At 40.0% G+C, this 13,134-nt stretch overlaps 1 protein-coding gene and 1 long non-coding RNA gene across 50 annotated transcripts in view; both read left to right on the top strand.

Moving 5' to 3' along the window:
- The window catches only part of SGIP1 (SH3GL interacting endocytic adaptor 1), a 228,031-nt gene that overhangs the window by 76,621 nt on the left and 138,276 nt on the right, over nucleotides 1-13,134 (top strand). The gene's annotated exons all lie outside the window — the stretch shown is intronic.
- Nucleotides 2,410-5,419, top strand: LOC146402876 (uncharacterized). The gene is made up of 2 exons (XR_014808063.1): nucleotides 2,410-4,915; nucleotides 5,076-5,419. It is a non-coding gene; the product is annotated as an uncharacterized LOC146402876 (long non-coding RNA).

Genomic DNA, 13,134 nt, shown 5'->3' with positions numbered 1-13,134 from the left:
TATGGCCTTCTGGTGGGTGTAGCTGAGTGTAAGAGCGAGCACCACAGTGGAGGGGCATTTTGTGGGCAATTGATGGCAAAGTCACTGTCTCTATCGCAAAATAAAAACTGATAATTCAGAGACACAGTCGGTCCATTCCTTTCCCCTTGCCTTCTGGTTGTGTGGCTGGATCTGTTCTATCACAGGGGAGTCCTGAAAGACCCAGAGTGATACTCTTTAACCAGGGCACACCCTGTCACAGAGATGCCAGATCAACCGCTTTAGAGTCTTCAGAGGGGAAGCCTACTCGGAACATTTGGACTTGGTGGCAAAGGAAGCACTTTGTTCCTATGTGCCAACCACTGACTTAATTCTTACTATTGCTGTTCATTTCCCTGAATGTAAGTGTCTTTTTCTATGGTGAGACTAGCAAGAGAATGGAGCAGCCCAGCAAGGGTGGCTATTTCCAGGCGTGTTGGCAGAAGAGACAGGTCTTCGGAGTGTGTTCAGCAAATGCAGGGTCAGGGCACTGTGGGCGCCCCGCTCTCTCCTCAGCCACCCAGCAGACACACGCCTGTGAGTCAAGAGCATGGGTCTCGGGTTCCAAGGAACCCGAATGGAACTTTACCCCATCACTTCCCATCCATGCTGTGTGGGCAAGTTGTGGAACTTACAGGAGAGGTGTTCCTTATCTGCAAGGGGGAGTTGAATGTACCCACAGCACAGTCTAACCCAACAGAATTTATTTTTTATTTTATTTAATTTTTATGGCTTTTTAGGGCTGCACCTGCAGCATATGGAGGTCCCCAGGCTAGGGGTCCACTCAGAGCTACAGCCGCCGGCCTACACCACAGCCACAGCAACGCCAGATCAGAGCTGTGTCTGTGACCTACACCAGAGCTCACAGCACTGCTGGATCCTTAACCCACTGAGCAAGGACAGGGATCGAACCCACAACCTCATGGTTCCTAGTCAGATTCGTTTCCACTGTGCCACAACGGGAGCTCCTAACCCCACAGAATTTAATTTTCTGAGGGAAAAATACTATATTTTTTGCATATAGTATATGTAAAAAATGTAAAATGTATTAATTTTAGAAAAGTCAAAAGTGAAGTTTTAATGTATGACATGTTCATCTGTTATAGATACAAAAATAGAATTAATATATGTAATGTATGTTCTGATATATCGATATTCTTGTATTGCTTCTCTTCCTTAAGCAAAAATCATGAAACATCATTTAACCCATTTCTGATGGTGAGAAGTAACAGTTTTGTTACTACTTAAAGCAACTTAAAAAGAGCTTTTCCTATTTTTCATTGTTTAGAATACCACTTCATGCCCTGTGCTGTAATTCAACAAAGCTATCAGACACTGCTGTTATAAGTTGGGCTGGTAGCCTGAAGATAAAAGCCCCCTCATTTTCGGAAGAGTCTGATGTGCTGTTTCCTCTCTGGCAGCTACCATTGCTATCTTTGTTGAACTTGCTTCTTTGACCTGTTCTAATTGGCTGCTGCCCTTTTGGCCTGAAAGAGGACAGTGATAAGGCTGGTATGATCCAGCAATCCTGCTCTTGGGCGTGTGTCCAGAGAAAACAATAATTTGAAAAGATACAAGCATCCCTATATTCACTGCAGCAGTATTTAAAGGCAACCTGAATGTCCATTGACAGAGGAGTGGCTAAAGATATGATGTACACACACACACACACACACACACACACACAGTGGAATATTACTTAGCCATAAAAAAGAATGATATAATGCCATTTGCAGCAACATGGATGGACCTAGAGATTATCATACTGAGTGAAGTAAGACAGGGAAAGACAAATGTCGTATGATATCACTTATATGTAGAATCTAAAAAATGATATAAATTAATGTATTTACCAAACAGAAACACTCACAGACTTAGAAAATAAACTTTTAGTTACCAAAGGGGAAAGTGGGGAGAGAGAGACAAATCAGGAGTTTGGGATTAACATTTACATATATATACACACTGTTATATATAAAACAGATAATCAACAAAGACCTACTGTACAGCACAGGGAACTCAACTCAATATTCCATAATAGCCTATATGGGAAAAGAATTTGAAAAAGAGTAGATAGATGCATACTTTGCTGTACGCCTGAAACTAACATGCCATTGTAAATCAACTATATTCCACTATAAAATAAAAATTAATAAAATTTTTAAAAATAAAAAACCAGAGGGAACAGGTACTGGGAGAGCCTGAGTATCTCTTCTGTGTTGTATACACAAGTATTGGTACATCTTATTTGTATACACACACTTGTGTATTTTCGCTCACCTTTCCTTCTACTTCTTCATTTACTTTGCTGTCTTTTTAGGATGTCGGCTGTATTTATGATGCATGCACTTGTATACATGAAGAATTGCAAGTTCTGGGATTTTTGGTGGGTTTTTTTTTTCTTTGTTTTTTTTTTTTTTGGCTGCTCCATGACATATGGAAGTTCCCAGGCCAGGGATCAAATCCGAGCCACAGCTATAACCTATGTCACAACTACAGCAACACCAATCCTTAACCCTCTGAATCAGGCCAGGGATCAAACCTCCACCTCAGCAGAGACCCAAGCCGCTGCAGAGACAATGCCAGATCCTTAACCTGCTGTGCCACAGTGGGAACTCCAAGTTTAGTGAGTATTTAGTGGAGGTTCTTTTCTCAGTGATGGAAGAAGACTTAACTTGAAAGCTCCTGATTTGGTCGTCTCTACCCAGCCAAGATGGAGAAGGTCATTTTTGACAGGTGAGCCTTGACCTGGCTTAGAACCCTTTTCTCAATTCAGTAAATGCTAACCGACTGCTGTGTGCAGGGCACTGAGTTAGCTTCACCGATGAGGCACAAGATGAACGAGGAGGGCGTCCTGACCTCAAGCAGCTTGAAATCCAAAAGGACAAAGACAGTGTAAACTGCCATACAAGTCCAAATTTGATATTTCTATCATGAAGTCTTAAGCCTTGGGAGAATCCAAGAAGAAAAAAAAGATCTATTCTGAAGGTGTGGTGGGGTATTTCTTAACCAGCTGGAAGATGGGTGGATATCTGTAATTACTGGTTAAAGAGAAGGTGGTCCAGAGAGGGAGTCCTCAAAACAGAAGCTAGTACGTGGGCCACACAGGCGCACGTTTGCTTAGGGAGTAAGGATGATTTTCAGATGATTGCAGAGCGGAGTGTTTAAAGAGTAAGAGGGACAGATAACACTAGAGAAATATGATAGACCGGGTCTGAAATGCCACCCTAAGCAAGGAGATGTGTCTTCCGGTAACTTGAGTGCAGATTGAATTCTGCTGAAATCACCGAGGGGAGGTGAGCAAGGTGTGGGCGGGTGCTAAGTGGCTGTAAAAAAGAAGCAACTAGAATCGCTCACAGTTTTCAAAGGGGTTTCTGAGGAGAAATATCTGGGGCAGCCTGACAAGGCTGCTAGTAAACTTTTGAATTTCCCATAGAAAATATTACTCTTGTCAATGTGACTGTTCCAGGAAGAAGACCATACCCTAGTGGAAAGTCCCACATAATTAGCTCCATTCAAACTCAGCATTTGGATCTTGCGGTGTCTGCGGACTCCATTTCTAATGACTTTTTTTCTGTTTTTTGTTTGTTTGTTTGTTTGTTTTGTTCTTCAAGTCACCTTTTCCTTCCTTCTGCTTTTGAGGTTGTAGGTTCATAAATTGAAGTCGTTTTAGAGTACTTAACAGAAAATTTAACCAAAAGGCTATGCCAAATTTGAGCTTAAAATGAACTTAGTGTCGCTGGAAATGTGACTCAGATTGTAGGGGAAAATGCTATTCTGCCAAATAGGGGTTGATGACACTATTCTGGATGTTAAGAAAGTAATGAGATATATTTAGCATAGAAGTGGAAACAAAAACTATTTTCAAACCTAAAAATACTTGGTATTCCAGAACGCTACAGGACATAGATACATAGTTTGTGTTCTTTCCCTTTCTCTCTATGTATATATACATTGTAGTTCTGCTTTTCATATTATGATACATGTCTTTATATGCACACATACATATGCCCAATCATATATAGTAAAGCAATAAGGTGAAGGAGATTGAAGTAAAATAAAGGCACACAAAGAAAAGTTTGAATCTAGCCATCTCTGTGATTTTCTGTGTGGCTGTGGGCCTGTTGCTTTGCTCTCCCTGTACTCTGGTTTTTCTTCTCACCAAACCAGATGCTGATCCACCCTGACATTCTGCGATTTAACTGCCTATCATTTGTGCCATGTTAGTCCCACCTCTTAATCAGTGAATAGGAGCTTGTGAAAACCCTCTTCCAAGAATAAGAACTTTTTTTGCTTGAATTGTGATTTTAGGGGAGGGGGGGAGGAAATGAAAATCTCCAAAGTCTTCTTCAACCATTACCTTTTGAAGAAAAAGGTAAGTCAGTAAACCACCATGTAGAATTTTTTTTTTTAATTCAACTTTGAGAATTTATCCTAGGGTCACTTTTATACTCAGACTCAATTTCTAGAAAATACTGATTATATAAGCCATTGATTTTGCTAAGCAACCTGCATGCATGATTCATTTAGCTTTCCAAGCAATCCTAGGAGATAGGGTCCATTTTATGGATGTGGATCCTGAGGTTGAGCAAAGCATACATTTATTCACAATAATACAAATAACAAGTGGCAAGACCAGTTAGCTATATGGGACTAAAACTCTTGGCGACCGAGTCATGATGATGGGAGGCATGGCTCATCCACACAGGGATTGGAAGAGAGCTGGTAGATTTACAAAGAGTCCAGCTCCCTTGCAACTGCACAGTGCAAGGACTTTGTTTTCCTGCACCTCTTACATCTAGGCAGGGCTATATGGTATATGAGCCAAAGCCCTTCTGGTCAATGGTCTAGGAGCAAGACTCTGTCCTTTCCCGGTTGAGGGGGTTCAGTATCCCAGGTAACTTCCTCATGCCTCCTTTCCTTTCCAAGGCAGTCTTAGAGGCCATGTCTTAAAAGCCACAGCTTGACAAGATGGAAGGAGCCTGTGTGAACTGATCAGATGCACAAAAGGAAGCTAACCGCACTCCCTGATCGATTGATTAGCTGTGAAGAGGAAGGGCAAGGGGTCAAAGGTGTTTCTTAGACCTCTGGATGAGGGTCTGGAGGGATGTTGGCACTATTTTACTTGGAGAGGGAACCCATGGCCAAGGAACTGGCTAAGGGGAAGTTCCATTTCAGATTATCTATGCCTCCTGTGAACACGTGTCATTATTGTAATAGACTGTTGGAACGAAAGTAACAAGATTTTATGGAATCTTAAAGTTAATGCTATCCAGAGGAAGAAATTGGAAAATATACTCTTAGATGGTTCGCTAGGGAAAATGGAGTTTCCTCCCCTTTTCATACAAACAGGAAGAGAGAGACCTTACTATTTGCACCGAATTAGATGCTTCCTCTTTTACATGATGTGTGCTGTTACAGTTTATATTTTCGACCTTCAACTATACTCTCATTATACAAATAAATAATACCCTTTTTTTTTCATCTCATTTGCTTAGCCAAATCCATGTTCTCATTGACTACTAATAATCATCATGTGAAGCAGATATTTTTACAGTTCAGGAAGCTGAATTCTTGAGAGAGTCTGATTTTTTTTCAACATCACCCAGTTGGCTAGTGGTAAAGCTAGAATCTGATTTGGGCACTGAAGGGAAGTGTAACAAAACTCTGTGAATCGTTTGCCTTCAGGAGTCATGGGTGTTTAATTAGTTGGAAAGCACTTAATTAGTTTGAACTCAGGTCTGCCAAATTTGGAATATTTACATACAGTCACAAATGGTAAACTCTTAAGTGGTAAGAAGTGCTCAGGTATTCAGCTCTTCTGGTAAATACTTTAGTTAGCAGAATCCAACTCAAATGCTGGTTTTCAGATAACTAGTACAGCATAATATTTTTAACATTAAGACTGTACTTAATGTGATCGTGTCTTCTGATGATCTAGAAGGGACATGTCCTTTATTTAGCACATCATAGTGAACATTAAACAAATTACTATTGGAGCTTTCTGGTACTAAGTAATTCACATGCTGGTGGGGGGAAAAAAAAGTAATTAGATGATGTCACTTTCCTGCTCCAGTACTTTCAGGGACTGCTTATTGCCCTTAACAACCTAAAGTCCTTAATTTGTTCTTTAAGAACTTGCATTGTCTGGCCCCTGACAGCCTCATCTCATGTCACTCTTCATCCTAAGCACCACACAATTATGAATACATGTCCCATCAATGAGTAGATGAGCAGGAGTTAAAGAGGGTGACAACTGCTTAGTTGAAAGGGGGTGTTTTAGGGTTTTAGTAACAGAGCTTTGATCGCACACAATTCAGGGTCTTATTACATGCTCTATCTCTAGCCCAGAAGAGTCTTTGCATATGATAGATGTCCAACAAGTTCCTGTTCTATCGACCACTGACTGAGACGATGAAGAGATCTTCTGACAGCAGTCCAGAATACTCAGGGGCTTGCCTGACTCTGGGCAGTGAACGGCTAGAGTCATCTCCCTGCCCAATCCTGAGAAATTGGTGAAAAGGATACTGAGCAGTGATGGAGAAAGTTGCCATCTGAGCTTCCTAGATAAATATGAGGACCTGGAATCAGAGCATCATTCATAGAGTAATAAACATGAATTTAAGCATTTGGAATATAAGATCCATCAACAAAGCAAGGGAATAATAATAATATGTCTATTTAACCTATGAAAATGCTCAGGGGAATGACTTCATAAATTAGCAAGACTACCAAGGGTTAATTTTCCAAGAGGATTGACTTGATATTTTCTATCTCCAGTGAGACTAGACTAAAGGAGAGCAGGTTATCATTGCAACTTGGTACATTTCTATTATCCAACAGGCACAATTTCATGACAATGAATTTTGGCACCTGTTGGAATTGGTAGCCAAAGGACAGATGGGTAGGTGGGTGGATGGGCAGACAGATGGGTAGAAGATAGGTGGATAATCATCATTATCATTACCATTATTACTATAAATATTACAAGAGCCAATCCACATGCATTCCAGGGCCCTCTCAAAATAAGGTAGACCTAAATTCTGTACTTACTTCCCTTTGAAACCTTTATCTTGTGTATGTTTCTCGGAAAACAGATCCTCTTCTTTATAAAATAACTCCATGTTTCTATGTTTTTAACTGTTTAAACCGTTCCCATGCCATTTGAGAAGTAGAGTCCCCAGATTCTCACTAAATAAAGCTGGCTGATAGCCCGTGGTGCATTGAATCAGTCTTGCCATGTAAATCTTTCCCACGTCCACCTCTCTGCCTCCATGTAGCAGATGAGAATGAAACCAAACACATTCCGTGTAGGACATGTTCCAGCTTTTTTTTTTTAATTCACCTGTGAAGAATTCAATTCACAGCACTAAATGGTACAGATAGTGGCTATTTAGAGATTTGACCAAAGGACTTGCTTCTTCCTCTTCTGGATGAAATATAAAAAGGCAAGAACATACACAAAGCATTTCTGTTACTGTGCAGTTCGATTTCTTTTGGAGTCATTTTCTTGCTGAAAATGGAGTGTTTTGAAAAAGAGATTTGGCGAATTACAATTCAATTGAATGTTTCTGTTTGTGACTGAAAACCAGAGTCTTTCTGCACAGAATCATTAACTTCAGTTCCATCTATGTGTCAGTGCCAGGTTGGGGAGGGCTGGAGATGGAGGGGAGAGAAGAGAATCGATGAATGTGGGGAGAGAGAAAGGGAGAGGAAGAGAGAATAAGAGGAAAACCATTTTAGAGAACAAGGTTCTCATGGAACAGGTCAAGTTAATTTCATCAGTATTTGAAGTGTTATTCTCTCTACAAGGTGTAGAATCTGGAAACTTCAAATTCTATACACCACTAACCCAAGTAAAAATAACACTGGCTTACTTGAAAATCCTTCTGGGAAGATAAGTTGACTAAAGTTTGAAATAGACTTGCACATAGTAAAGGCCTCATCAACAATGTATTTCCCTACTTCAGGAGATAGCTGTACTTCTTACTGTGAGTCTTTAAATCCCCACTTAAATTTCATGATAGATATTAGTAAATTATATTTCATGATCTTGGTTTTATTTTTATAGCTATAACCAGGAAAAGCCTGTGATTTTGAAAATTTGATTACTTTCAGATTTTGATGTTGCATTTTATTTCTAAAGGACTAGAGCTATGGAGGGGCTGTAAGGGCTGAGATCAGGCATTTAGTTTCTTTTATATAATCTGTCAAAATAGCTGTTTTCTAGTTGCTTTGTAACCATCAGAACTGTAAGAAAAGCAAAAGTAATCTGTATCAGGTGATGCAGAATATATTTTAGGTGTGGTATATAGCTTTTGCACCTACCGAAACTTTACAAAAGACTTTTTTAAATTTTATCTTTTTTATTTTTAAAAATTTTTATTAAAATATAGATAGTTGATTGACAATGTTGTGTCCATGTCTGCTGTACAGCAAAGTGACCCAGTCATATATATATATATATATATTCTTTTGCTCATATTATCTTCTGTCATGTTCTATAAGAAGAGGTTGGATAAGTTCCCTGTGTATTTTTTAAAATTTTATTTCATTTTATTTTATTTTTATTAAAGTGATTGATTTATAGTGTTGTGTCAATTTTTGCTTATAGCATAGTGACCCAGTCACATATATATATACACACACACATATATACGCATATATATATATATACACACACATATATTTATACACATATATACACACATATATATATACACACACATTATATATATATATATATATATACACATTCTTTTTCTCATACTTTCTTTCGTCATGTGCTATCCCAAGAGATTGGATATAGTTCCCTGTGCTAAACCATTACATTTAGAATGAATATACAAAAACCTTTCTTTGATAGATAGCTTAGAAAACTGAGATGCAGAGAGCTTATTATGTAACTTGCCTCAGGAGGTCGTGAAGATGGGATTTGAACAGAAGTTTTCAGGAGGTCATAACTCCTACATTTTTTACAACTATGTATGTTTCCCATGGATCCTGCTATTGTTTCTAAAGCTTAACAAAAGTTGTGGACCTGCTTAAAATTCTTCCCAGTTTCTGGGAAGGGGCTGAGTAGCCCCTTCACTGTACTGACATTGGCATAACAAATACTAAGCCCTTTTGTGGCAAACTTGTTCCATGACCATTTTCTGGTTAACATTTTCTTCCATGTCACCAAAAGGTCAAATATTTCTTCTTTTAAAAAGTCATTACTGGGAGTTCCCGTCATGGCTCAGTGGTTAACGAATCCGACTAGGAACTATGAGGTTGCGGATTCGATCCCTGGCCTTGCTCAGTGGGTTAAGGATCCTGCGCTGCCGTGAGCTGTGGTGTAGGTTGCAGACGTGGCTCAGATCTGGCGTTGCTGTGGCTCTGGTGTAGGCCGGTGGCTACAGCTCCGATTCGACCCCCAGCCTGGGAACCTCCATATACTGCGGGAGCGGCCCAAGAAATGGCAAAAAGACAAAAAAAAAGGAGTCATTACTATCTTTAGCCCTTGAAGTCTTAATTGCACTATGGCCATCTCCATTTCAGTGCACTAACCTGAACTCCCATATATCAAATCCGAACTTCAAGGTACCATCCATATCAGAATATTTTACAATCCGGTACTAATGAGGTTAAGATGCATATTCCACCCACCGCCCCGCCATAGGCTCCGTTCAGAATGATGGGGTACCGTATTGTAAAGAAACTCTGTACATATTGTAAAGAGACAAAGTACAAAGATCACCTGGATTTCCTTGGAGTCACATAAAAATAAAGGTGAAGCATTCAAACCAAAGAGCACATGCCCACTAATTTTGAACAATTTGGCTTAAAATTACAACTATGTAGAACCACAAACATTTGTGAAGTGACTACCATGTACCACATGCTTCTCAACACTGAACTTGACTTTTTGTATTCCCTGGTACTTGCCTCTGTTAAGCATCTCCCATATCTTAGGCAGTAGTCTGGGCACTGGAAGTCATAAATATAAAAAATCATGGGAGGCACTGGCCTTCATCCTAACTAGTCTTATATTTTCCTGTAAGATCTTCTTAGGACAAAGAATCTGCATTGGATTAGAGTACCTATATTTAAAACTTAGAGGAAGAGCTAATACGCAAAGCATTTTAATCCTTCCTGACAGAAATACAGCAGCAATCATAAGGAATAGACATTGCCAGTGAGAGTTGCTGTCAATATGCCGCATTATGCCCAGGGCAATTAAATGCGCCTGGTTTTTATTACTGAGACCAAATGTTTGGCCTGGGTTCCTGCAGAAAATAAGTAATTCCATTACATGTGATTCACCTTTGAGTAACCCTGCATGTTGACGAATACTCAAGCTGAAAATTTACATTTATCACAAAATAATCCATTTAGCAAGCATTGATTGGGTCTCCGTATGTTCCCTGGGCAGCATACAAAGATTTAAAACCTGCGAAATATGGTCTTTGTGTTTAAGAAATGTACAGCCTAACTTCCCTATAAAAAAAAAATGGCTTTAAATTAAAAAAATCAAGGTTTTGGGTTTGGGGTTTTTTTTTGTTGTTGTTAAGAGAATAAAATGAATTGTGATGAATAATAAAAAATATTCCATTGACAACAAGGGCTTGGATTCTGGAATCAGGCAGAAAGGACTGTGAAATATAGCCTGTCAATTACCACCTGTGTGACCTGATACCCATTACTCCTCATACCACATGGCATATAATCAATGCAATAATAGCTCCCACTTGATAAGGTTGTGTTGAGCTAAGATAAGGAAGTTCCTGACACATTTCTTGAATCATCTTGAGTATTTAACAAATTACCTCTAGTGGCTTTTATTTATGGCATAAGACAGGGACTAAATTGATCTTTTCAATGTGCCATTGTACATAGTCTTTACCCAAAAATGTAGTGAGATCACATCACGCCCCTTCCCCAGAGCCTCTGTTCCCTGGCCAAATGCACCTGCCTTCAGGTAGGTCCATCCTATGCAGTTTTGAGCTCTTTTTCCTTCCCTGATACCTCTGTATATACAAATAAATATCCAAAAACTGAACATCAATGGAACATAGATTGCAAACATCCAGAAAACATATTGTTTTTTTCTATTAATTATTGTGTAAACTTTGAATGGCTTCTTTTAAAAAGCATTAGACAAACATGGGCCATGTGTCCATCCCGAACCAGACATTGCCCTGAGTACAGCCACAATCATCAGGACCACCCGTGATGGATGAGAAGTGAGAAGCTGCTTGGCTTGGAGACATAAGTCTTGGTCTTATCTTACTTGTTTGTTTGGTGATCTTGGAAAAGGAACTTAATCACTCGGATTCTATTTCTTAATCCACAAGATAGGGGTTAGTAATGCCTTCCAAGTTTGCGAAAGTGCTGAGCGCTGGGAGGTGCACGGTGACCCAGCAGTACCTTCCCCTCACTCCTGGGAATTACAGACAGGAAAACTGAAGCTGTTCCTCCAAACCCTATGTCCTCCCAGGTTCTTTATGCATTTTTGTTGCAAATGACAGTGAGTAAGAGGGAAAATTGAGGTTCGATCTCAGATCTTTGGATTCGAAAGAAGGCCATTGCCATGCATTTTTCTCTCTTCCGTTGTGCCTCCTGCTCTATTTCTGGGAGGGAGTATCTTCATGCTTCTGGAGATACATAAGAAGATGGTTTGTATTCCTCTCAAAACTGTGTTGGATCTAAACAGTTGTCACTGCCACTCTCTCCTCCCTCCTCTTTCTTCGAAAGCTCATCTTAGAGTCAGCTTTGTATCCAGGCCTTGTCTTGTCCAAGTTCTGCTCAAAAGATCTGTTTGTAGAGGGGGGGGGGGAGCAAAAGCACCCTGGGAACGTGATCTCCAAACGTGGTGCCTTTTCAACCATTTCAACCATGCTTACCTGGGGTGTTTAACATCCTGCTGAAGAGCCGTTAATGAAAGCGATGTGTAAGCAAGACTGTGAGATGAGGAAGGAAGGTAATAAAAAGTAGTGCTACATCCCTCCCCACCCCTGTCCCTTTAAGTCAGCTCAGGAAATAAACCAATGTGCTGCCAACATGCTGATAGGATGGTGACCAATTTACCTTTGGCTTCTTCCTGTTTTTGCCTTAACTACCAGACAGAGGAATGGTGGGAATTCAGGACAAGGAGAGGAAGGAGGAGGTACTGGCAGGACTCTTCCACTTCGACTCCTACATGGGCAGGACAGCTTCTCTGCTGAAGGCCAGCAGCATCTTCTGTGCCATTGGTCCTCAGCTCCTGCCTACAGGATGCTCACACCTCGATTTCTCCTATTTTAGATTCAGCTCCAGGACTGTTATCTCAACCTGACCATCTTATAGAACCAGTCTTCATTTTTAGGGAAAAATACTTCAAATGTAATTTTTAAAAAGTGGAAGAAATGAAACCAACCAAGCAAAATCCTTGTCATTTCTTTTGAGTGTCAGGTTTTGATGCTTTACCTAAAGTTTAGAGTATAGAGTCCAAATTTTCTTTTTTGGAAGATCCCTCTGAATAATTCTGTTTTCAATGGCTCAAATTCAGAATTTAGCATTTTCTTAATGAATCCCTACAGAACAGCTATACTTGGGAGAAAAGAGAATTGATAAAAGTAAAAATTTTTTTTGATGTATGGTTTATTTTCCTCTGCAGAGCTGTATACTCAGAGTCAGGAAGTTCTAAGGTATCTTTATTTTTTAATTAGTTTGAGGATGTTTCAGAGGAATACACTAGTGAACATAGTAATCTGTGTCTTAAGTCAAAAAGACTTTTTAGGAGTTCACGTCGTGGCGCAGTGGTTAACGAATCCGACTAGGAACCATGAGGTTGTGGGTTCGATCCTTGGCCTTGCTCAGTGGGTTAAGGATCCAGCATTGCCATGAGCTGTGGTGTCGGTCGCAGACGTGGCTCGGATTCCTCGTTGCTGTGGCTGTGGCGTAGGCCGGTGGCTACAGCTCCGATTGGACCCCTAGCCTGGGAACCTCCATGTGCCTCGGGAGCAGCCCTAGAAAAGGCAAAAAGACAAAAAAAAAAAAAAAAAAAGACTTTTTATTAAAGATTTATTTTTAAAGACTTTCAAACTTTTGGGGGGCCGTCATGAGAAACCTATTTAACATGGTTACCCAGTTTGC

The sequence above is a fragment of the Sus scrofa genome, chromosome 6 (assembly GCF_054392235.1).
Source record: "Sus scrofa isolate SSC_HxYL_T2T_F1_AM1 chromosome 6, Sscrofa_HxYL_maternal_Yorkshire_Landrace_v2.0, whole genome shotgun sequence".
NCBI lineage: Eukaryota > Metazoa > Chordata > Mammalia > Artiodactyla > Suidae > Sus > Sus scrofa.
The sequence above is the reverse complement of the archived record's forward strand: the minus strand, read 5'-3'. Positions and strand labels throughout refer to the sequence as shown.